This window comes from Rattus rattus, chromosome X (assembly GCF_011064425.1).
Source record: "Rattus rattus isolate New Zealand chromosome X, Rrattus_CSIRO_v1, whole genome shotgun sequence".
Classification (NCBI taxonomy): Eukaryota; Metazoa; Chordata; class Mammalia; order Rodentia; family Muridae; genus Rattus; species Rattus rattus.
Window position 1 is genome coordinate 66,764,015 of NC_046172.1, and position 27,250 is coordinate 66,791,264.

Below are 27,250 nucleotides of genomic sequence, written 5' to 3' on the forward strand. Positions count from 1 at the left end.
GATGTTTCTTTTCTTTTCCGTTTTTATAAGTCTTAAAATTGGCAAAACACATAAACCTTCATATTAAAAAACCTAACTATATTTCAAAGTAGGTTAATTCAAAGAACTAACTCCATGCCAAGGCACATCATGGATCATGGTCAAACTTCTTTAAAAAAAAAATAATACCTTGAGAGCAGTAAAGAGAGAAATGTAACCTTACCTACAAGGGAGAATAGTTACAATGACAGCAGATTTCTCCTCAGAATCCACGGAAGCTAGAATGGAATGACATATTTCTCAAGAGCATTCATAAAAGAACTGTCAACCTTGAACCTCAGGTCCCATGAAAATATACTTTGTGGAAAATATACTATTGTGGAAGAGCAATAAAGAAATTTTCAAGGGAAAGAAAGTTAGAATTTCCTGCCTGTAAACCTGCCTTGAAATAATTGTTAAATTATGTTCTCTAAACAGAAAGAAAAATGCAAAAACACGATCTTGGAACCTCAGGAAAGAAACAGAAAGAGCAAGGTTAACCTTTCTCGATTGTGTTTTACAGCTGAGGCAAAAACGTATAAATCTGATCTAGCTATAAATACATAGAGAAGAAATATTTAAAACCATTAGGTTATAAATAGGGAAGGGTAAAGTAAGAAAGGCATGGTTTCTAAAATTTACTAAAGCAGCCAAAATGTCAATCTTCCTAAGCTATAATGAGTTATAGACCAGCACTTTATAAAATGGTTCCTCTCCCTCCTCTCCTTTCCTTTTCTCTCTCTGAACCAGTGTCTCCCCATGAAGCTCAGCCTAGACTTACATTTGCTATGTATTCAGGTTTTTCTCCAACTCAAGATCCCCCTACGTCAGGCTCCCAAGTGTTGAGATTATAGCCATGTGCCACCATGCCCAACCTGGGATAGTTTGTTCAAAACTAAATTTTATTCTAAGAAACTAAACGTTTACTTACCGTGAAAAACAATAATCATCCCTGAAAATTCATCACAGAAAAATGAAAAATTGCATTCTTTAAAAAACTGTACATTAATGTACATAGCACCCTTTTGTATTGATAGAGTAATGTGAAGATAAGCAAAGTCTGAGCAGGTGAAAAGCTAAACCATGATATGGTCATATTATACAAAATTGCAAGAAGGAATGTACTATATATATACAACACTCAGGAGGCAGAAAAAGGCAGATCTCTGACTTTAAGGCCATTCTATTCTACATAGTGAGTTCTGGCTAGCCTGTGTTACATAGTTAAATCCTTCCTTAAACAAACAAACAAACAAACAAACTGACAATAACAACAAAAACAAAAATGTAGATGGAGCTGGGGCATTATGCTCTGTGAAAAGAGCTAATGAAAAGTTTGTGTTATTTGTGACTCCATTCTCGTAACATTCTTGGAATGAAGAAACTATTGATATGGAAAACGGAGTAGTGACTATGAAGGTTCGGTCTGGATTGAGTAAAAGTACAAAAACTACAATGTGTAAAACACAAAAAAAAATCTCTTGTGATGAACAATATTTTTCTTGATCCTGTTGGTAGTTATACAAATATGCATATGTGATATGATGGGATAAAATTGTACACAGCCACTATGTCAAAGGCAAATTCATGATTTTGATATTATACATGGTTATGCAAAGTGGAACAACTGGAAGAACTGGGTGAGTAGTGCACAAAGCCCCTTTGTCTTTTAATATCCTCTCAACCTATTAATCTATTAATTATTGCAAAAATGTCCATCTCTCAGAAGCTGCAAACACGTTAGGTTATATGGCATAAGAGGAATTAAGGTTGTAGTTAGTTAAGGTGGTAAATCAACTAACTCTGAGTTGGGGAGACAGTCCATTCAGGCAAGTGCAATACGATTATAGGAGTATTTATGAGTGGAAAGGAGAGGAAGAAAGAGTGAAAATCAGAGATGCAGATAGAAACAAGATTGAAGTGATGAGATGTGGGGAATCAACCCTCCACTGGAAGGTTTGAATATGGAAAGTCTTCACAAAATGAGAAATACAAGTAGCATCCAGAAGCTAAACAATGATTGGAAACAGTTTCCTCTTACGGTTTCCGAAAGGAACACAGCTATTTTCTTTCCCACTTTAACTTCAGTCTTAGTGAAACACAGTTCAGACTACTGACATCCACAACTGAATAATAATTTGTGTTATTTTAAACCACTAAGTGCGGGGAAAGTTTTTTCTTTTTAAATAGCAGCCATAGTAGAAAACACATCCACCAGCCACGAAGTTAAAAACTAACTCAGTCAGAGATAGGCAACTGGGGCACTGGGTCATCGGAGCACTCGGGAAAGTGCTTAATGCATTGTCATGAGGACACGAGTTCATATCTTCAGCATCCTCGTAAAAAGTCAGGTACCGTAATGCCAGCACTAAAGAAGAGGTGACATAAGGATCCCAGAGAGTTGTTGGCAAGACCATTTAGTGAATCGATGAGGTCCAGGTTCAGTGAAACACATTGTTTCAAAAAAAACAAGGTGCACAAAAGGGCATAAATGTGAGAAAGGAACTTGTAGAGAGGGCGTAGCAAGGATGAGAAGGAAATAATAGAGGGTAGAGGATGAGCGTAGCCAGAATGTAGTATTCATCTATGAAGTTGTACAGAATAAATTTAATTTTAAAACTTAAACACAAGAAGGTGGAGAGTGATTGACTAAGACACTCAGTGTCCATCTCTGGCCTTCTCATACCTGCATACTAACATGCATCCATCTCTGAATACACCAACATGTGCAGATCAATATATAATGATGAATGCTATTTTTGCAATTCCACCAATGAAATCAAAGATAGTACATCTTCCTCAGAACTGCAAGGAAAAGAAACATGTTGCTCTTGTTTAAATGGAACCTATAAAACCGAAAAAAGGTTTAAGAACCGAAGCATTTGTACAACGGAAGCTGGAAATCTTTTCTCGGTCTAGTCTGGGATCTATTTGCTGAGGAATTTTCTGCTATGTTAAGAAAACTGTACTTATTTTCCAAAGACATAGAATACAAACAGTAGAAAAAAAGTGCAGTAAATTAGAAAAAAATCCTAGGCAGAAGACCCAATCATCTAATTTCCTATGACAGGACAATTCATTTTATTTTTTCTCTTGCTATTCCCAATATCCCAATGCTTAGCACACAGTGGATGCTCAAAAATATTGGATGAATTGTACTGTAAATGATAACTAATAGTCCCGATCAGTGTTAGATCCGACTAGCCGTCATACTCTCTAATAGTTCAAACTGCTAAGACAAAAATGCCATAAGCATTTCTTTATAAATAGGGATTCCACATATTACTATTCTAACTGTAAAGCCTCGATGTGGCATATGTTTAATTTTGCAGCACTTACAGAGACTGGTGTTTAATATATGATATTAGAGTTCCAGGATGAAATCTTTTAACTCACCCCAGGATGATTAGTAGTCCAAAAGGCCCATGAATCCCAAGAGTCTCACAAACATGCCTGTCATTTCTGTGTCTGACCCTTTCACCGTACCTAACAATTGGTTCCAAGAACAGTTTTCTATTTTTCTCAACCTCTTCGCTAAGTGAAATATGTAGCCAGCAAGGCACAAAAGGGAAACGGAGAGGAGATAAGTGAGCAAGGTAGAGCTTTCTATGGAATAGAATGTGTTAATTCATTACATTAATTAATGCATTAATAATTAAGCTGTTGGAGTGAGAGCTGAACATGCGTATTTTGTTTCCATCTTTCTTCTTTTTTTGAGATTATAATATATCATTTCTCCCCAGCCTTTCCTCCGTCAATCCTCTCATACACCCCTGCTTCTCTTTCATTCATAGCTTCTTTTCTTCATTGTTATTATATGCATGTATATACAAAAGCATTTTTAAGAAGCCTAGAGTTGACAAGTCTAGCATTTGTTAAAATGAGGCAACTTATTTAGACATAAGGACAGAAATGTTCCAGTGGGTATGAAGTGGCTCTTATAATAAAAATGTCTATGAAAGTTAACCAGAAAAATATTTGGAACAGTAGCTGAGGGCTACAGACCATGAATATGTAACAACATGCATTTTTGAGAATCCTTTCCACAGCTTTCATTTCAAGTTACTGTGACCATGACAGGCATGGAACAGGATCTCTAACAACTGGGGGAAAGGCTTTTTGTTTTGGTTTGGGTTTTTTCCATTTGTTTTTCGAAACAGGGTTTCTCCATGTGTCCCTAGCTGTCCCTGAACTGGTTCCGTAGACCACGCTGGCCTTGACCTTAGAGATCCACCTGCCTCTCTGCTTCTCAGGTACTGGGATTAAAGGGTTGTAACGCCACCTCCTAGTTATCCAGAGGCTTTTTAACTCACAGTGCATGACTGGACTCCCTGAAATGTATGCATATTGTGAATGTATATATAAACATGCAGTTCTCGGAAGAGCCTACACTCGGTGGCCATCAAATTTTCATACCAGTTCATGCCGCAGTTAGAGATCACTGGTTAGGGACCACTGAGCTAAATGGTATCGGTTCTTTTTCTACTTAGTGAGGCAGTGGATCTTCTGGGTGTGCTTCATTTATTTAACAAGTAAAAAGAAACTGAGTTTTCTGCTTATACAAGTCATCAAGAGCAGCTTCTGGGTTAATAAATCACATGTGCCTGGAACAACATGGCAAACATTGGAAAAGGAGTCGGCAAGAACTTAGCAGTGCCACGAAATTTAGGTTACTGCAGAGGAGAGAAAGGTGATAATTAATGATACATTGACAGAAATAAACATTCACTTACAAAGTTTGCTTTTTAGGTAATACCCTGCCACTCTTCCTGGTCTTTGACAATCTCCCAGGCTCTAGATATTAGTTGCAGTGTTAAGGATGGATCTGGTAGGGGTTGGGGATTTAGCTCAGTGGTAGAGCGCTTGCCTAGCAAGCGCAAGGCCCTGGGTTCGGTCCCCAGCTCCGAAAAAAAAGAAAAAAAAAAGAATGGATCTGGTAAAGCTCAACTAAGCAAAAGAAAATATTTACAAATAGCACTTCTAACTGGCTTCATGTTTTTCTTCTTGATTGCATTATTATTCCGTGACAGGTCAGATTTAGACTGGGGAAATCACTGCTTCATTCACTCATTCCCTGCTCCCCGATTAATGAAGTCTATCACAGAGACTTAGGACTGGGAAGCAGACAAGTTAAAAGAGCTCTTGTCTCCTAGCATCGTTCCCTTTAGAGCTACAGCTTTTCTTCACGAATATGGTGGTCAGGATGTACTTTCTAACCTTAAGGTTTTCCTGATAAACTTAAAACTTATTGTATTTCTAAATTTTTTAAATGATTTTACTTCACGTGTGTGGTGTTCTGTTCACACAAAGGTCAGTATACCTATGTACATGTCTAGTGCCGTAGGAGGCCAGAAGTATGTATCAGACCCCTCGGAACTAGAGTTATAGACAGTCATGAACTGCCATATGGCCTCTGGGAATCAAACTCTGGTCTTCTAGAAGAAAAAAAACCAATCAGTGCCTTTGATCTTTGAGCCTTCTCCCCAGTCCCAATGTATTGCCTCTTACCAGCCTTTCATGAAAGTAAGAAGAACTCTCCTGTATGTACAGGGTCCCTCTTTGAGTGCATGTGTATGTGCAAACATAGACTTCCATTTTGTGGTGATTATCTTTGAACACAATATTCCAATTCGGTCAGACACAAAACATCAATCTTTCTGAGGCTCTTCTACGGAAAGACCTCTTGGTTGCCAAAAGTGAGATGAACTAGGTTAAGGAGCCATCGTCTCTCCGAAGCTCACTAGTCTATCAAGTTTTGCAAATTAACCGTCATCTCAAATTAGGAAATATAGTGTCTTTTAAAGGTGCCTCACACTTCAAGTAATCATAGAATTGTTTAAAGAATGAGATAAGTATGTCATAACATATGTTAACCTACTGACCATCCCAAAGAGAAGAAATGCTTTAACTTTGTTCAAATGAAGTGGATCTCTTCCTTGTCATCTTCTTTCGTATCTCAGACTGGTCTCAAATTTGCTATCTAGTTGAGGATGGCTTTAAACTTCTTGTCTTGAATGCTGGGATCATACCTCCATGCCCAGTTTAGCTGGCGCTAAGGATTAAACATTGAGTTTTATGCGGCCTGCCCTTTTAAATAACAAGACGGACAGAGTCTCACTACATATCCCAAGATTTCCTTGAACTCACTGTTTCCAAGGCTGGCCTCAAACTCAGGATCTTCTTGCCTCTCAGCCTCTTGTGTGAGGGATTAGACCGTATCTAGGTTTATGCTTGTCCTGTGTTCCACCTTCAGCTCAGGAAAAAAGGGGGGGGGCATGGAATAGAACACAACAGAAACAACACAAATGCTAGAAATCTCTTTCCGCTAGAGAACAAGGAAAGACATTAGATCATAGCACTTACAAGAAATAAAAAAGCACATCCCATAGCCAGAGTCTGTGAATCACTGTTCATAAAAGAGGAACGAGACAAAAGATCCCTGCCTCTACCTGGAGCAGGCCTCAAAAAAGCAGCTCCCCTAACTGACCCCCTCCCTAAGTTGCGATACACTTACTGCTGCATGAGGCCAATGTTGTTTGATATGACGGGAATTTTCATCTCTGCCTGAAAATACATTTTCTGGATAGTAGTGAAGGTCCGAACTTAAAGGTCGCCTGAAGTTGTGCTCTTGTCATGGCCCTTTGTTTTGTTCTCAAAGCACCCTGGACAACCAGCTAAGTTCTTTATGTCTAACCTTATGACCTTGGATTTGCAAAGGGGCTCAGGTGAGGAACTATTAACTAGGGAGCTTGCCTCTTCAGAGGAAATAAAATAATAAAATAAAATATATAAAGTTTACATCTGAAATCCTCCAACATGGGGAAAACAATAAAGTAAAAAAAAAAAAAAACCTGCTTCTTACCTAGTGAATCCTTCTCCTCCTGTATCATTCTTTTGATCCTTCTCTCTTCTTTTGCTTACTGCCAGCAAGAACGTTTTAACCACAGGTACGCTGACAGATAAAAAAGTTTACATATAATAGTCAAAGGCCAACTAGAATCTCCTCTTACTACAAAGGAAGGGGCTTGCAGAAGAAAAAAAAAAAACCTCTAGTACTGGATTTAGGAACATAGAGACCGCAATCAGTGCCTCTTTGGTTAAGACAGCCCATCTCCTAAGCAAATACCTCAGTGAGACTAGAACCTCCACCGTGATTGTGTTACGGTTCCATGAGCACGCCTTTGAGTGTTTGAAATCCGGCCGTTATAGCTTTTCCTTTCTCTCTTCTCTCTCTTCTACCTCCGAAAACACAAGCAAAGCGAGGCGACAGCATATCTTTAGTTTGCTTTGCTCTCTGGGTAGCTTACAGGTAATCAGATTGTGGGGGAAAAAAAGAAAAAGATGGGAGAAAGACAGTGAGTGAAACAGAAAGCAGCAGTGTCCTGCACTTGTTTCACTCTGGCAACAGGGATATTACGGGTGTGCACATGTGTGTCTGCATGTGCACATGTGTGTGTTAACAAAACACTGATGCATCGAAGATTTATTCATTGAACAGGCTGATTTATTTAACAGACTTGACATATGTCAATTCTACCATGTGCTTATATAATTCTGACCCATTTATCAGAGCTGTAATTCAGGCAAATATTTGTTTTAAAAGTATTTTCTTTTAAATGGCCCTCTCTGGCCTGCTGCACAATCAATCAGTGGTTCTTTGTAATTATACAAACAATAGCTACTGGTTGGAATCTGTGAAATCTAATCTTTTCCCCAAACTCTTTTCAGTTTTTTTTCAAGTAATTACTTTCAAGTTAAAAAATCATACCACAGGAAGAATTTAAATATACACAATATTCTGTTTTGATATTTTAAATGTTTGGTCTTCAAAAAAAGTCAGTTTTGACATATTTTTTTAATAATTGCAAGATCTGGTACTATTAAAGTAAAAAAAAAACTGGTTAAAGGGACAAGAGTGTGATTTTTTTCTTAGCCTATTTCTATGGGGCATAGGGGTTTGGAGACAGGAAGAAAAGCTGGGGGGTATGCTCTACAAAGAATTAAGTAGCAAAAGACAAAGTAAAGAAACGCAGATTTCAAGTCTTACAAATTTTCTTGAATCACCCCACCCTATTTGAACACATGTGCACACACAAAAATTTGTCTTTTCAACTCAAATACATGCAACTCAATACAATTCAACTCAAATACACGCAGGTTCTGTGGGAGGCAAAAATTTGCTAAGTATTTCCAAGAAACCAAAAAAAATGTCTTATCACTAGCTGTTAGAGGGGCTTTGTATTCCCCTATTGTAAATATATTGCTTGCAAAAAAGCACGAGGTTTATTTTGACCTCCCTGGTCAAGCAATATGGAGACTACATAAGATATAAGGTTGGGGTTAGAAGGGAAATCCCACTACCACGCAAGTAAATTTCTGACCTAGTAAGCAAATACGCTTTTGTTGTTAGTGCTGGGTAAAATGTACAAGTCTTCCAGAAATTAGAGACTGTAATAAAAATGTACCAGCCCAAATTTAAATTGCTCACTAGACAGATGGTTAATTATATTCACAGCCACATATTTCTCTGGGATAGAGTTTCAGACACTCAGCCAGTTTTATTTGATTAGCCGGTTTTCTAGTTAATATGTAAAATGACAGTTTCTTAGGGCTTTTTTGTTCCTTTCTAAAAATATTTTTTCAATAAGTGTAAATTCTCCTCAGCCATGAGAACGTCACTGCTGTAAATGAAATGTTTGGTCATTCTATCCATGTGTGAAGATGTGCGATTCACCCCGCAAACCCCAAATGGTCTCTCACAGTTCAGAGCCAACCAGTGGAGCACCTTTTAGTCAGCAAGCAAAATATTCCAGGAACTGTAGGCACACTCTGCTTCTACAACTAAAACAGTTTTTTAAATTCCAGCGCTAAAGTATTTTATAAAGATGCTTTAAAAAAAAAAGTCCTGCCAATCCCACACACTATTGTGTATTCTCAGACAAGTCTAGAAAATGGAACGTTAGAAAAGGCCACACAGCTTAAGTGTGCTGTTGCGCCTAGAATTTAACATGTTGGAAGCCAAAGCCCAGAAGCAAAGTATGAGACTCGGTCATTCCAAAACGCTACCAGAAGCTAGAGAAAAATCTGAAGTGCTGGTGTCAAAATAGGAATGTCAACTGAATTTTTTTAACTTCAGAAAAAGACTAAAAGCCTTGCGCGGGTGGTTCGGTCTCTCACTAATGAGACAGGAGCAGTCATGCTGAAACCACTGGATTCCTCAGCTGAACCGCGCGGTCTGCACACTTTCGGGGAGTGGGGCCGCCCCACGGCCTCTGCGCCCGCAGGGCTGGACAAGATCGAGTCGCAGCAGCGTGCCTGCAGGCGCGGCGGCGACCAGCTCCGGGAGTCCCGGAGGAAAGCGTCCATCTGACGGCAGGGGAGAGCGGGAAGGGGCAGCGGGCCAATTTCCTGCAAAGGTGACAAGCCTGGGCGAGGCTCGCTCGGGCCCCTAACTTCTTGTCAGTCGCCGGCGGCGACTAGGAGAGGGTGCTGCGAGCCGCCCGGGCCACCGCGCGGTGGCCAGAGGCGCCCGGGGCGCGCGGGAGCCGCGGGCGGGGGAGGCGTCCGTACCGCGGAGCCTTCGCACCTCTGCAGCTTCGGCCGGGATGCCAGCTGGGGCCCGCCGCGTGCCTGCATTTTCCCGCTCCCTCGGAAGCGTGCCTCGGGCCGTGCCATGTTCCCGGACGCCCGGGGCTCCCCGGGAGTCACCGAGCCGATGGGAGGTGGCAGGCGGCTGGCGGCCGCTGCCCTGCCGCAGGCAGGCGTGTGCGAACAGCGGCGGCGGCGGCTCCAGCCCGCTCCCTTCCCCTCCCCCTCCCCCGGCGGCGGCACACAGGCCTTTCCTAGATTGCAGCGCACGCTCGGCGGCGGCGGCGGCGGCGGGCGAGCCGGGCTCCCTCGCCCCGGCGGCCTCGCTGCCTCCCGCACACAGACAGCACCCGCACGCCATTCGCACACTCTCACACTCACACACACTCACACGCGCGCGCACACACACTCTCTCCCCGCCGGCTCCCCTTGCTCGGCTTCTCGCTCGGCTCGCCTTCGGTTCCTCGCAGCCGCCACCCCCCACCCCCAGCTGCCGCCCGCCGGCTCGAGCTGGCCCCGGGAGCCAGCGAGAAGGCCCGGGGGGGAGGGGGGAGGCTGCATGGCAGCGCTCAGACTCACCTCGCAGGCCGCCTCCCGAGGCGCACGTCGCTGGCGGGTTCCCCACTGCCGTCGTCCCGAGCTGGGACGGACGCAGTTAAGGCTGGGCTGCCGCCGCTGCTGCTGTTGCCGTCGCCGAAGCTGCCGCTGCTCCTGCTCACTGCTGCTGCCGCCGCCGCCTCTGCCTCTGCTCCATGCGCGGGGCCCGCCAGGTGGACGCGCCTCGCTCCGCTCGCTCACTCAGGCACCGCTGCAGCCGCCGCACCAGATGGAGGCAGAGCTGTCGGGCTCGGGCGCCGAAACTCAGAAGCTCTACGGCCGCCCGCCGGCTCCCAGGACAGCGCTCCTCTCACCGCGCCGCTCGCCCGCTCGCCCGCTCGCCCGCTCACCCGCGCCGGCACTGCCTGGCTTGCCGGCTGTGCGCGGCGGCGCCCGGAGCCCGCTCCGCACGCGGTGGCTGCGGCTGTCCGCGAGACTGAGACGAGGAGGGCGGTTGCGACTGCCGCTCGTGCTGGGAACGCTACTGCTAAATGCTGCCACTGCCGCTACTGCCACTGCTGTGGTGGTGGCGGCGGTGGTAGCTGCTGCTGCTGCTGATGCTACTGGTTTTCCTTCCCGGGTTCTCCCCCCCGCCTCGGCCCCCCTCCTCCCCTTTCTCCTCCTCCTCCTCTTCCTCCTCCTCCTCCTCCTCCACCTCCCCTTCTCCCCCTGGGCTGCTTGGCTCAGAGCCTCTGCGGGCTCTGCCTGCTCTCCTCTGCTTCCAGAGCTGCCTCTGCCCATTCAGAAAGGTGCCCAGAGTGGGGCTGCCTCGGCTGCCACCATCGCTATTGCCCCTGCCATTGTTTCCTCCAACACGGCAGTTCTTGTTGGACGCGTTCCCCTCCCTACCCTGCTTCCCCACCACAGCCCTCCCTTTCTTGCTCGCTCTCTCCTTACCCTCTTTGCGGTCCCTTCCTCATGTGTTACCCCCTCCCACCCTGTCTGTATATCTGTCCCTCCCTGCGGTCCCCTTAGAAGTCCGGGAGCGCGCACTGCGCGGCCACCTGTCATAAAAGGGCGCGCACCCCTTCTCCACCCCCACCCCCGCCCCCCACTCACATTCTCGCAGCCCGCCCAGTCCACAGCGCCACTGGCTTGTTCTTTCACTAGCAGACACGCAGCCGGACACCACTCTCCCCCGCCTTTGAGGGCAGTTATGTGTTCAGAGAGGGGCGCTCTGAAGTTTCAGGAAGAATATCTGAATGGCTCCATGTATTAAGCACCTATCCATCCTACCTACCCTTAACTTCAGGGCCCAAGCACCGGGAAGGTGGATTCTGCTGGAAGGGTTGTAACACGGCAGGCAGAGAATTGGAAAGGGATGAGTTTTTTAGGAAGGGAAGAAGAGAAAGGGGGATTCTGAATATAGCCGGGAAGGAAATGGGATCTGACTGCTGTCACTGGAAGATTCCTTAGGTGGTCATTTCCCTTTCGTCCTGAGAGTCCCAACAGTACAGGAATGGAAAACGACCCCACTGGGGAACATGTAGTATTCAATGAAACCCTGGGTGTATGATTGGGGCCTGACAGCTACAGTCATTGCCACTAGAAACCAGGGTGAAAGATTAAGTGTCGACTCTAGAATGGAGAGAATAAAGCTAGCTACTTGGTGTGCACTTGCTCCAGCAAGTCCTTGTCACAACCCAGCTCCCCCAGTCACGGAGAACTCAATTTCAGATTTCTCTGTTTCCACCCTAAAGCCTCATTTTCTAAGGTCAGGCTTCAAGCTCTGCAGTGTGTAACTTCTATCACCCTTCCCAGATCCCCTAGCCTGTCACCCAACCCCTCCCCCAGAAACAGCACAGACACAAATAATGCGTTTGGGTTGGGAGGGAGGGGGGAGAGATTTTTCCAGGCAAAATAAAAGATGCAGAGGTTGGGTTCAAGGGAAAGGACCACATCTGTGGTTCTTTCATCCTCGAGCTGTAGAGTGTATTGGGTGGGGGCAGGTTTTAAAACTTAGACTCACCTAGGGGACATACTTTTCTGGGTGTGTCTTCAGGGAGGTTTAGCTGAAGTCTACCATTCCACCTTCTTGGAATACTCCTTGTCAGTCCCCTTTGATATTACAGAAATCCATCTATCAATAATGGCTCATTTCTCAAAGAACCCAAACTTAGTGGGTGTTTTCCTGTGCGACAAACACTATGGTGAGCAACCTACAGCAATTCTTTTGTTTAATCTTCATAACAAACACAATTTTATTACTTCCATTTAGAATATTGAACCATGACAAAATATTCACATCTTCAAAATAGAAATACTGCTTTATGTACATTGCTTACTGTGCAATCACATTTGTCTCTTTTAGGCACTGAGATGAACAAAAAAATAAAATAAATAAAATAATAAAATAAAATTTGACATCCACCCTCAAATGCAGAAACAAGTGTTTAAGCATGCAAAATGCCACCATCTCTGGCTGGGTTTCAATCGCCAGAGTGAATTGCTCTTTGCCCATTTGATTTCAGCTTGGCTAGCCACATATGCTATTACTCCTTTTTAAAAGTTAGTTGCTAGCCAGTGAGGTGGCTCACTGGGAGAAAAGCATAAGCTTCAATTCTGATGGCCTGAGTTCCACCTGAGGCTTCCACGTGGTGCAAGAAGAAAATCAACACCCAGGAGTTTTCTTGGGCTTCTACACACGTGCCATAGTGTGTACAAGTGTGTGCCCACACACATGCACACACAAAATGAATGTACAAAGGTTGTTTATTGTTAGTTATCAGTTATTATTTTTGTCAGTGTCTCCACTCAAAGACAGCAAGGAACACACATTGATAGTGAAACAGTTTCAGTTTGTTACTAGTTACAGTGAAGGAGAACATGCATCATAAATCTACTCATGACTGAATTGTGTTCTACCCCATTACAGTGCTGAAGTTCTAACCCTCAGTATCTCAAGATGTGGCCATTTTTGAAATAGTTAAAGAAGTGATTAAGTTAAAATGAGGCCAAAGATGTGGGCTACAATCCAGTCTCGCTAGTGTAGTTAAGAAGAGGACATTTAGACACACAGAGAGATACCAGGAGCTCACACACTGGGAAAAAGAACATGTGGAACACCATTAGAAAGCGGTCATCTGCTGGCCAAAGAGGCCTTAGGAGAAATTAAACCTGCCAACTGCTTGCTCTTGGATTTTTAATCTTCAGAATTGTGAGAAAACCATTTTTTGTTAAGCCAGTCTGTCTATAGTATTTTATTATGGCACCCCAAGCAAGCTAATATAGTAAGTAAGCATGGGGTAAAGAGTAAAAGATGGAATAAAGGGTCTATTATACAATTTGGGATTTGGTCAAGTAAAATGAACAGAGGTCTAAGGAAAGTAGAGGTTTGTTCTATGTTGAATACTGTCATAAAGGAAGGGATATGTGGTAAATGCCATTTTAATAAGTCACCTATATAGAAGTCAGACTTCTATGTGTGGCACAATGACCTTTTGTCTATGGTTAGACAACACTATGAAGTAGTCGTGTTTTGTCTCTCTTTATCATGTTCTCAGAGGAACTTCTTCTACTGTTGATATTGTTTTAAAGGTTGTTTTGTCCAACAGAAAAATCTTGGCTTGCCTATGAGTGCCAGAGGCAAGCTGGGTCTGGTGGCACAGGCCTATAACCTCAACTACTTGGAAGGCTATGGTGGGAAGATCAAACTTGAAGACCTGCTTCAGCTACAGTATGGGAAAATTGTTGAGGCCCTGTCTCAAAATTTAAAACAAAGAACCTAAAAGGAAGGTTTGAGATATAGATCAGAGGTGGTATGTGTTTCACATACACAGAGCCCTAGGCTCAATCAATCCCTCGTACCAAAGGAAATCAATAAAAAGATGTTAGGGTCTGCTTTTGCGTCTTTCTCACTTGTGACATCTTAACACTATCCATTAGCTTTGTGGTCTTAAGCAAGTTTTTTTTTTTTTTACCTCTCTGTACCTCAATTTTTTCACCTGTGATTGAGGAAAATGAGAGTAAATATAGGTTGTTATGGGAGCCGAATGTATATGTACAATTATATGATATAATTAGTTATATATCATCTACTATACATTTGTGATATAAAATTATGTATAAATATATAGGACTACAAAGTCTTCAGAAAAATGCTTGGCACATAGGCAGCCTTCATTAAATGTGAGCTCTTTTCTATATCTATTTTCTCCAACAGTCAATCATAGCATGAATTACATGATTACACTTCTGTGTTGATACTTTCTCCTGTTATAGACTATGAGCTCTTTGAGAGCAGGAGAACTATATATTGTTTTATTAAAAATAGCTAATGATGATGGTTAATTTTGATTGTCAACTTGAGTGGATTTAGAGTCACCTGGGACAAACATGTGTGGATATGTCTATAACTGTGTTCTAACAAATTTCACTGAGAAAGAGACCCATTCTGAATGTGGACGTCACCATACTATGACCTGGAGTCTCAGGGTGAATAAAAAGAGAAAAAATGAGAAAGGGAGCAGTTACCTGCATTCATCTCTCTCTGCTTCCTAACTTTTGGACACATTGTGACCAAAAGCCTCAAAATCTTTTCCCTATGCATTCCCCACTGTGATGGAGAGTGTGTCCTTAAAATGTGAACCAATCTTCTTTCCCTAAGTTGTTGTTTTTACATGGTACTTGGTCATAGTAGTGAGAAAAGCAACTGATAATGCTAATTTTTTCTGAGTTGTTTCAATGGCGTTGATTTGAATGTTGTTACTCTAAGCAAACGTCTGAGAGACCCCCATCCCTATCTATAGACTAGCCTGGGTATCCTCCTATGGCCTTATATAACATCTGTGTTTACCTTAATTTACACAATTACATGGGATATTAGCATTGCTTATGTTTCTTCTTTCCTTTCTAAACCATTTCTTTTTGGAGAGCAGAACAAGCACTTTCAGTTTCAATGCTGATGTCGAAGCACAGTGCCCAGCACAACAGAAATAATATAAAGACAACTGGGTGGATTTTCACCATGTTCTTCGCTTTGTCTACAGTAGATCTCACATCAGGTCAGTTTTTGCACTATTCATCACTTTCCATGTTTTTTTTAAGACTAAAGAGGTGACAGAATCTCTTATAGAGTGATCTTTTTACAAAGCACATCCAAATGACAAAATCAGTGCGAGATTACAAAGAAAGATATCTTCATTTGTGAGCCAATAGGCCCTGTTATTTAAGAGCCATCGGTAGCATTATTAGGGTTAGGTAGGATAAAAAGAGTTTGAGAATAGGCCATAAGAGCTTGAATTTTGACCTTAATTCTATCACAACCAAGCTGTGTCATATTCAATTAGCCAGGTCTCTGAGTGTGTTTTTCTATGAGGCACGTAGAAAGCACAACCTATGTATTTACTAAAAATTAGAGCTTGGTAACAAAAACTAGAGTTTACTGCAACTTCTTTTTAGAGGAAATATTTAACTCTTTTATTACTTTCATTTTTCATATCTAGGTGATTTTAAGTCTATGGACTCTGGAACTAGTATTACAAAGTAACCAAAGCCTTTCAGAATGCTAACCAAAAGCCAAAAACACAATGGTTTCCTGCTGGCTTTATCACCTCTCCAACAATCCCACAACACCACCTGCTCTTAGTAAAAGGAGGTGCAGTGTCTGGAAATGTTTGAGGGCTCAGGAGGTGCTGCCATCCTGGAGTTAAGTACAGAAGCATCTTTGTATCATGCTGAGGATAGAAACAGGGTGTTATTCAGCCCAATTTAATGTAATGCCAGAAGGGTAGAAGTTGAATGACATAAGTAACAGTATTTTGCTATCATATACACTTACAATGAAGGGAACCATCATATTATTTTTCATATAATGTACCGCATCAGTACCCAGAGACTATATAGAAGTCATAGTAATAGCCTCTGGCTAAGGGTTCACTGGATCTTTCCCTGATTACTTTCAAAGAATGAGACAAAATAACTCAAAGGCACCCAGATTCAGAAGGTCAACAAATTGAAACCAATATCAGATATTCCAGTTGCTTGAACTGAAACACCTGACGTGTTGAGAGAGTCGTTTAAATTCAGTGGAACCAATAAGTTGCCCCCAATAAACACCTCCTATGTCTTAAACAACACTGGAAACGTGTAGACCTTGTCCTCCTCAAAATGGACAAAAGTTTCCATTTTCCCTTTCAAGAGACCTTGGAGGGGCCAAGGTATCCCTGCCCTATGGGTTATTCAGTACTGCTATTTGAAGCCTGTATTAGATCTTCAAAGTTGAAATAGCTAAAAGTATCGCCCTTTTTGCTTCAAAGAGGCCTATAGTCTAGTGGATGAAATGTAAACACTGGAAAGCTAAAGTCTTGGGTATCCAGAATGAAGGCTAAGTGAGAAGTAAGAGTATCTCGGAACTTCATGGAACAAAGAGGATCCTTGAGCATTCCGCAAGTATGATAGCCCCAGGGAAGTAGAAGCATGCTACATAGCGAGAAGAGCAGATGGAGTGAAAAAGCATGGGTTAAGAAGTGTTGAGGCAGGATGGCGAGCAATGTGTTTGGGAATTAGTGACATTTCCAGCATGACTGAAACCAAGGACTTGCTCCAGGGAACAAGCAAATCTTGGAGGGGATCAGTCAGACCCACTTGGTAGGCTTTGGAATCCTAGAATACTTTACTCTTAAATTCTTATTCTCTACTTTATACATGTGGAAAAGAAAGATCATGGACACACACTAGATTGATGATCTAGTCAGTGAGTAACCTTTAGGATTCAGATAATAGCAGTGTTGAACTTGGTGATGTGTAATGTGTTTTTACATACATAATGTTATCTATTCATGATCATCTATTCAAAGGCCCTGCTGGAGAGAATCTGGTTTTCACCCTCCTACATCCTTGAAATGACAATCCATAATTATCAAGTAAAGCTCACTATCCTAAGCTGCTAGGTTTGCTAAGTCTTAGTTGCTCAAGGAGGAGACAATAGTGGGGCCCACAAACCAAGTCACACAAGGAAAGCAATGGAACTGATCAAGAATCTGGAATGTCCAATCCCCATTTCCTTAGATGATTTGAATACCGTGTTCGAAATCAGTCTGAGAAAGGACAGCTCCTGCTACTTGAAACCTTTCCTTTACAGCAGTGGTTTTCAACCTTCCTAATGCTGCAACATTTTAATACAGTTTCTCATGTTGTGGTGATGATTCCTAACCATAAAAGTATTTTTGTTGCTTCCTCATAGCTGACATTTTGCTACTGTTATGAATTGTAGTGTAAATATCTGTGTTTTCAAATGGTCTCGGGCAACACCAGTGAAAGGCTCATTCAACCCTCAAAGGGGTGTCTACTCCCAGGTTGGGAACTGCCTTACAGGATGAGACCTTGAAATATACTGGAATAGGCTGAGTGACTCGGTTAGAAAACAGAGACCTGGGGGAAACTATTTCCATCTTCAGTAGCAAATAGCTACTGGGAGAATCCCCAGATGAAGCCAGCACAAGCAGTTCAGTATACCCAGTTTCACAGTTAGAGACACTGTCCAAAGCTGTTTGTGGACTGGCAGCTCTGGAAAATTTGGGAGTAGGTGTGGGGTGAAGGACTAGCAAGATCCAGGGCAGGACCATGGACAGAGATCAGCAGGCATTATTAGCAAGATGTCATGGTGAAGTTCAACTCTCCATCATGAAGCTCGGTGCCTCAGTGGCACTGCAGGTCTGAGGATGAGGTGTAGAATGTGTGGTGTCAGTTTGGTGCTACCCTGGGTTATATACCTCTATAACAACATGCATGACGTGAGTCTTTATTCCTTTCTCAGGCATGATATAGACTTTATTTGGTATAGGAGATATTCATTCATAGTGATGGATGGGTACTCATGGGAATTACAATGTTGTATCATGGTTTGAAGGGTACTTCTAAAGTGAAGAAATTAATAGACTAAGCTCAGCTTTATCTCTGGCCCAGGGCTGCTATTCCATTAATGGAAGTACCTCAAAATACTTTTATTCATGTAAAAACCAACACCTCAAAATACACTACCCTTCTTTACAACAGCACCCACATGAAGGAAAGAACAAGCTGTGTTTCCATGGCTAGGAATCAAATAACCTGGCATTCTGTCCCTTATTAATATAATCTTGGACATTTGCTGAGTTTTCTCAAAGCTATGTATTTCTCCTCCATTAGTAAAAACCATACTGACAGAAATAATCTCTATATCACAGAGAACTTGTAAGAGAAGCTCATGAGTTAAGGTATATAAAACATCTCACAAGGAGCTGGGGTGATGCTCAGTCAGTAAAGAGCTTAGCACATGAGGATGAGGACCTCTGTTTGGATTTCAAGCAAACACACAAAAATCAGGGTAGGAGAGTACACACCTGTAACCCCACCATTGAGAAGGCAGAAATAGGAGGATTCCTGGTACTATCTGACAAGCAATTTTAGACAAATTGATGGTTTAGTGAGATGCCCTGTGTCAAAAATTGAAGTGGTAATGGGGCTGAAGAGATGACTCAGTGATTGAGTTCATACTTCTCTAGCAGAAGGCCCAAGTTTGGTTCCCAGCACCTATGTCAGATGGCTCACAATTACCTATAACTACAGCTCCAGGAGTTACCCCCCTCTTCTGAATTTTCTGTGTGCACCCCACACAGAAAAGAGCACATAACTAAACTAAAAGTAAATTTTAATAAAATGGAGAGTGATTGAGGAAGATACCCAATGTTGACTTCTGAACTTCACCCACACACACACACACTCACATACACCTATGGGCAAACACACACACGGTGAAAAACTTGCATAGAATAAATATCTATTTATAGAAAATTCCCAAAGCTCTTGAAATTTCCCTTCCTGCAAGGGGGCCACCCCAATATTTTTTGTGCAGAAGGTGTGAATTTGTTTCTGTCTGTACTTGAAATTCTTAATCTGTTTTCTTTTTGCTCTGTTAGTAGCTGTTAATGTTGCTAATAGGGATAATACTGATGGTAGAAGGGATAGTACTCTGGAGAATAATGACTGTCTGACACTGTGGACTAAATGATACCAGATAAAAGACAGTAAAAGATTAATTTAAGAAGGAAACAGAATCTCTGTCCAGTTTCGAGATCTGACTTTTCCTGAGCTAGCCTTGCAGATTCATCAGCATAAGCATTCAAGCCAAAGTCCCAAGAATATTCCACTAGGGATTACAAAGCAAAATGTGTCTTAAGAAACCCCTACCAGGGATGAAAGGTATGATTCAAAAGAGTAGGTGCAGGACTAGGTAAGGAAAAGGATGTTTTTATTCATCTATAAACAAACAAACAAACAAACAAAAATGCAACGTTTTTGGCCATACACAACCCAACCTACTGGCACCTATGACACGTGAAGTCAGCACATACCCTTATGTGACTCTCTGCTCAGGAAAGACAATACTTGTCTATAATTTGGTTAAGTTACAGGAAATTCCCTTTTGTTATTTCATGCCTCCCAAATCTTCAATGGCTCTTTAAAGTCGCAAAAACAAATGTCAAAATCCCTAAGCTACTAATCATGAAACAGCCCAAACCTGTTTTTCAGGCTCCACACAGCTGGTGTTCCAAATCCAGGGACATTCTCCATTTTCTATCTCCACGTCTCGGTTCTGGTTATTCCTTCTGTCTAAAATGCCCTTTCTGTCCCTTCCCACAGCAAACTACTTTCCTTCCTTTAAGATTTAGCTGAAATACCATATCCTTTCTTTGGCCTTTCCTTGATTTTTCCAGGGGTGCAACCACAAATTACTGCACCCTTGATGACTTTAAACAACAAAAAATTGTTACTTCATAGATTTAAAGGTCAGAAGTTGCCAGAAGAGTCACACTTCCTCCCATGTGTCTAGGGAAGAATCCTTACACACATCATCCACATTCTGGTAGTGCCTGCTATTCTGTGACTAAGGCACAATAACTGCAGTCTCACCCTCCATCTTCCTGACCTTCTTCCTTGTGTTTTGTACTTCTTATCTTATATTGGCATTTTTATTGTGTTTAGGCACCAGAGGTAAGCTAGGATGCTTCTATCTCAAAAGATGCCACTTTATTATATCTGTAAAATCTCTTTTTCTTAAGTAAATTTATACCCAAACTGCCAGGGACTAGAACTTAGACACACTTTGAGATATCCACATTCAACTTGCTATCCTTTCTAGAACAAATTCTTACTCTTTTCTTTTGATCTAATGCAGCACATGTTTTGCTCATAAGATTTTTGACTTGGCTATTCTTTCTTCACAACAAATATGTGGATCCAATACCCCCATCTCTCTCATACATACAAAGTCCTTCTGGCAGAAACTATCTTATTCACATCCATGAAACACATTGCTGATCTCCGTGCTTGACACATGTGGGTGTTAATTATTGTTTAAATTTTAAGATGGCTGGCTTTTCTTCTAATTTCAGGAGACAGGGAAATAGCTATAAAAGGCAGGCATGAAGTAACAATAATGGGCCAGGTTATCTTATAGAGTAAGTACCTGTCTGTGGGAAATGAGCAGATTTTCTATAGAAGGCAACTCTAACTTCCTATGATATTATAACCCAAATAGGAAGAGTTTCTAGAGAATCCCCAACTCAAACTATTCTGTCTCTGAATGTTAGTATATCTTTCAATGACAATTAACAAGCAAAGCTATGAAAAGGAGATGCATATATTGTATAGAAACAATTATTCATGAAAGGATAAATTCATATGATTTTATTGAGAAAGACATGATATCTATCAAAAGGTACAATTAATGAAATAATGTCAATGAAATGGAAAATTCCATTGCTCCAATAGCACTTAGAACCATAGACTTGGTCAGAAATACTTACCATTTTTTCTCAACACAACATCCACATTTGGAGAGAGGGCTCTCCATGAAACAATACTAATTAATTATGATTATATATATATATATATATATATATATATATATATATATATATTCTACACCCATTGCATGAATCAGAAAACATATTTGCTTACAAGATTCTATCTAATCACCAACCCTTTAAACACCAGAATAATCCAGTCATTCATTTTATACTGAAAGCATGTGAACTTGCAGAAGACCACAAACAGGTATATTTGTTATGTCTGCAAGGCCAACAAAACTCTGGGGGAACATTGTGAGTAAATCTTTGGATCTGACCATAGGGATTCCAGATGCTGGAATTAAGAATAAAAGTGGTGGGCTAAAGGCTTCCTAGAATTCCAAGAGTGGAGGACAGTGGAATGAAGAGAAATTAAACTATTTATTGAAAAACATAAGAAAGAAATAAGAACAGAATATTTGGACGGGAGAAGGGAAATATTCTTGTCACATATTCTCCAAGATATACTGAAGAAAAGTACCGATGAGGGTGAGAGTATGGAGTGATGAGCCCCAACACCAAACTAGGCAAGAAGGAATTGGAACCAAAAAGCTGAAAACAGAATTCGTATACTTTCCTTTGGGGCTTTGGTTGTGGCCCAGAAGATCTATAGGATCACCAGTGCACATGAGTATAGTGCTTTCCAATTATAGCTATTTCACACCTACTTTCATGTAGCATTTAAAAGATGGAAAGAATAGAGAAATCCACACCCTCACACAGTACTAAAATTCCATGTTAACTATTGTATTTCTTACTCATGTAATCTTTATGAGATATATAATGTAGATGAAATTATTATTATCAGCATTATTACACTTACCAATTAACAGAAAAGGAAGCAAGAGGGGCAAGCGATTTGTTCCCAGTCCCACAATTGATAAGTGGTAGAGTTGAACCTTTACCAGAAGGACGTAACTACTGCTGCCAGAAGCTGTGTGCTCTTTCATACCGTCGTACTTTTGTACAAGCAATTTGCTCTGCCTGGAAAGTCTTTCTCTCCTTCTCTGGTGATCTGCTGCTCACTGTCAAGGCTTAGTTTAAATGCCACATCCCCAGTGAGACTTTCTTTGGCCTCTTATACTGTCAAGAAGAGTAAATGGAAAAAATAATATGTTCAGTTTTCTAAATAGGACAACGAATGACTATTTCCTCAGGCCTCTTATGCCATCTTGTATAGTATAAATATTTATTAAAATATTTACCATATGCATTTGGTCATATTTTCTAGACTGAAAATTCGTAGCTCCCTGAGGGTAGGAACCATGCTTCCTTCTTATTATTCTCCATTATTTAGATGTTCCGAGAAACATTTCAAGAATTAGGTATCTAAGTAAGTGAATGAACTGAAGATTTCCTGCACAGTCTACTCTAGCAGTAGCCCCACAGACCACTGCTCTTAAGAAATGTCACTAAAGAACACAAAGTTCTTTCTTATACATGGCTCAGTCAACAAATTAATAAAAGGAATTGACGAATCTGGGCCAATTGCCAGGTTCCTTATTCAATATGAGGTCACTTTGACCAGGACCACTATCTTTATAAAAGGTTCATTAAGTTTCAGGGTTGATGTGACCCTGAAGGCAACTTGTCCCACAGAAGATGTCCTCATGTCTGCTGCCTGAATTCAGATGGTCCTAGAAATGGAGAGAGTTTAGGGGTGGAACCAGGAAGGGGATATAGAGTAGGAAAGAGGAGGAGAAAGGAGACAGCAGTGGATATAAGGGAGAGAAACAAGAGCTAGAAGGAAAGGGATACCAGAAATCTGTAGATGTGCTTCCTTAACTCAGAAGATGGACTTCATGGCAGTTTGAAGGTGTCCACTAATTGATACCAACTTCATGTAAATTGGTATTAACTGAACTTCCCAAAGCATACAGTTGATGCATTTAGTCATACACTCCCACCCACACAGGGCTGGGGATGACCTCCTGCACTCCTTACACTTCACATGATTGGTAGCAAGGTGCAGTAAACACAGGCTATGGTGTGAAGCGGTGTGAATTTACACCCTGAGCTATGTGATGTTGTCAAGTTACTGTCTGAGGCACAGTTGCCTTATCTAACACACGAGGATAATAATGTTAACCAGATAAGGTTATGTAGATTATGAAGATTAGTGGTGCTATACACGAAGTCCTTAGTAAACATCCAGTCAACTGACAATAGTTACTATTATGATGCTTCAGTCAGAAAGCTGCACAAGGAAAGAAGCAGTCTTTGGAATCAAATTTTATTTGAACTCCGTTTCGGCTATTTATTAGTTGCATTTCATGTGCTCTCAGAGAAATTAACTCCTTCCTCCATTTCAGTTGCTACCTGTGCAGAGTTGTATAAAAGTTGGGAGTACAACTTCTGGGCTTTTAATCTGAGCTCTGCCGGTTACTGTGGACCACTAAGTAAATGAGCTAATCAGCCTCTCTCTTCTTCTTTCTGCCTTGGCGCTAGGATTTAAACCTGGAGCTGTATGATATTGTCAAGTAACACTCTCTAATGCTCATTTTCCTCATCTGTCACATGAGGATAATAATATTTACTGTGTAAGGTTATCTACATTATGAAGATTAGTGGGGCTGTACATGAAGTACTGAGTAAACATGCAGTCAATTGATGAGAGCTACTATTACGATGCTGTCAGAAGGCCGCATATCCTGAGTGCTGGGATTACAGACAGGCATTGCCATCTCTGGTGCCCTGTCCTCCACTCTAAGCCCTGGTACCTACTCTAATTCTCAGCGCTTTTCTTGGAATACCATATAACTGTCGGGAACTCATTCTGGATATGCAGTATAGGTTCAGTCTCAATAAACATGCTAATGGCGTCTGACCCCCCTGATTCTGAACACTGAACTACATATCACTTCCTATAAAAGCCAGGGATACTGTTCCGCGTCTAGCAGAAGTCAGAGTAGTGCCTATCCACACATAGGAAAATTCTCTTCTTCTGCACATTTGATCATTACATCGACTTGCTTGAAACTTTGTCTGACCCAATAAACTATAATTAAAAGTTTTAAAATATTAATGTCCACAAACACATTTGAAAAACAGTGAAGTTTTCTAAAAGTACATTTCTGTACAGAGAATCCTAATTTTCTGATTCTCTATTGACTCCTGCTATAAAGTTGAAGGCGTGTTCCCATGGAAACTGTCCCCAAAACACACAGAATCAAAAGCTTTTGGTGAAGAAGGGTCAACTCTGCTGTGTTGGCAAGGACTGGGCAAGATTGGGCAGTGTGAGAAATGATGTACAAACAAAGCACTACATAAATAGAAAACAGTCTGAAGAGTTAGCAACAGGACGAGGATCCACTCCTGGTTGCATAGCTATGTTTGCCTCCTCCCGGCCCACAGGAAGGATGAGGAGATTGTACTTTTGGCTTTCACAGACTGCCTTCCAACCCCCTTCTTCTAATAGTACCCTCTCCCATCCTTTATTCCTTTTATTACAATCTCGCCAGCACTTACCAGTTATTTTACCTATTTATTTATTTTCTCTTCCTCTTCCATAAAAACGTAAGTGATGCAGGAACACAATTTAGGTCGTTGTTTTTTTTGTCCTACTGCTGGGATCCTTATCATTTGAACAATGCTGTAAGATACTCAATAGATAGTCATTGAGGGAGTGAATACATCAAATACTATTGTTCACGGTGCTCAAGCATTACCTTTCTTTCTCTCAACCTCCCTTACCTGGCTAACTTCTTCATAGCTGACTCATCAGATCTTCAGGGACTTTCCTGAATCTTAAACCTTAGCCTGGCATGATTCTCTGCCACCGAAGTCTATACTTTCCTATGAAACATAACTTAAGAGTAAATATGTTTTCTTGTTTGTTGTCTATGCCATTCGAGACTGAAGTTCCATAAAGGGATTACATTATTGGCTAATGCCTACAACAGAGCCTGTCTTGTGGAATTTAGTCAGTTGCTCACTGGAACAGGACATTTAAGCGCAAATAGTTATGGCTCATTACTGAATTTGGACATAAATATAGGACTGAGTGGTCTTTTAATGGATGATTTTAGAAGAGGGACTGAGAAGCCTTTTGATGAAGAATGCCATTTTAAAAGAAACAGAGTGTTTGCCCGGAAACCGGGAAAAGGAATAACACTCGAAATGTACATAAGAAATACTCAAGTTAATAATAAAAAAAAAATAATTGCACAAAAAAAAAGAAAGAAACAGAGGAAAAACAGGTAAACAGTGAGGGTAAAACTCACTAGAGCCCTAGTTGTAGGACCTTACCATTCTGATTATTCTTTGATACAGATCTTGGAACACCAAGATCTGGTTCAACCCTGAACCAGAAAGAGAATGTGACTTGAATAACAATGAAAACAGGCCAACTACAAAAACACCACGTAACCTTGTTGGGAGATCTTTCTTTTTAAATGCAGCCTGAAAATGGAAACATGGCCTGGCTCAAAAGACAAACCGTTGCACAGACAACACCCCCTACATCCCCTCTTCATGGCAGTGCCAGTTTTTATATATATCGGCAGTGGTGGTTGTAATGACAGCTGTGCTGGAATACCAGAGACCTGCAGATAAGTTCCATAGGAAAGGAGAATATGGTAGACTACACACTGTGCTTAAGATTTGATTTCCTGAGAGTGCTCTGAAAGAATTAAAAGGGAAGTAAGATGATGCAGAGGATAAGATCACCTAGCACACAAGCCTAACAACCTGGATTCAAAACTCTGGAATATATATAATATATATGAATTATATACTCTCAGGTTCTTGGCCAGTTCAGCAAGGTAATGTGGGTTACATGGAATCTGGGTTCTGGTGTGGGTCTTAAATCCAATAAAAAGTCATTGTTTACTCCCAGAAAATTTGTGTCACTGTTGCACCAGTGTATACTGCAGTCTTGTCTCAGCGTAGGTCACAGGGTTTGTATGTGACAAGGTAAAGTTGACAATTACTTTTCTCCTGTAGTGGAGTTCTAAGTACCTTTTAGCACTATGAATGTTAATCTGTAGGAGTGAAGCTTCCAGTTGGACAACAGCTAGATTTCTCAGTGTTTGATTACATAAGTAAGTTTAGTTGTCAGTGATATGGCCTTGTCATCAGGTTCAGAAGAGTAACCAATAGCCATGGTAATATCCTGTGATATTTGAGGGGCATCTCTGAAAGCCCTTTGCCCAACAACTCGAGGTTCCTAGCAATGGAGATTTTACTTTGTGGCATAAGATATCTAACTTTAGGCACTCTCTTCCTCATTAAATGGTTACTCCATTTAAATTCCTTTCAGAAATGTGCATACTTTGGGAAACTTCTATGTGAGTAGGTTTCTATATGACTTTTCCAAGGGCCCTTAGTATTTAATTGTCCCCCCATTATTCCTTTCATTACCCTAGAACCCCATATCTCACCCCATTTAATATCCTTATCTTAGTTTCTCCGTTATCTTTTTATAAAACTACACTCTATTTCCTCTTCTTTTGAAAGATCCCTATCCTCCCCCTCCTACCTAAGTTCAGTGGTTATTTAGATCGAAACATACACATAGATAAACACACATATATAAAGCTTAAAAGTGAACATTCACATATAAGGGGAAACATGCATTATTTTTGTATTGGGGAATGGGAGTTTGAATTACCTTGCTCCAGATGATTCTTTTCCAGCACCATCCATTTATTTGAAAGTTTTCAGAATTTCATTTTTTTCTAAGCAGCTGGATGGTATTCCATTGTGTAAATATACTACATCTTCATTATCGATTCATCAGGTGATAAACATCTAATCCATTTCCATTTCTTGCAATTATGAATACAATAGCAAAAACCACTGATGAGCCCCTGTCTCTGTAGAGGTGTGGAGTCCTTTGGTTATATGCCCAAAAGTGGTACAGCTGGGTTTTGGGATAGACATATTCCCGGATTTCTGAAGAACTACATTGAATCCCATAGTGGCTGTGCGAGTTTGTATTCTCCCCTTTCTTGCATCCTCGCCAGCATGTGCTGTCATTTGTTTTTATTAATCATGGCCATTCTGACTGGAAGAAGATGAAATGTCAAAGTACTTTTAATTTGTGTTTCCCTGATGACTGAAGATGTTGAACATTTTTAAGTGTCTCTCAGCCATTTGCGTTTCATCTTTTGAGACCTCTGTTTAATGCTGCACTCCATTTTTAAATCATTTTGTTGTTGTTGTTTTGTTTTGTTTTCTTAAAGTTCAGGAGGGATGCTAGTTCTTTATAAATTCTA

At 41.3% G+C, this 27,250-nt stretch overlaps 1 protein-coding gene across 1 annotated transcript in view; it reads right to left on the bottom strand.

Annotated features, from left to right (window-relative positions):
* The window catches only part of Nexmif (neurite extension and migration factor), a 136,794-nt gene extending 126,017 nt beyond the window's left edge, over positions 1-10,777 (bottom strand). The window contains 1 exon segment of the mRNA XM_032890242.1: positions 10,186-10,777. The gene's annotated coding sequence lies outside the window, so the exon portion shown is untranslated.
* Between the last annotated feature and the right edge of the window lie 16,473 nt (positions 10,778-27,250).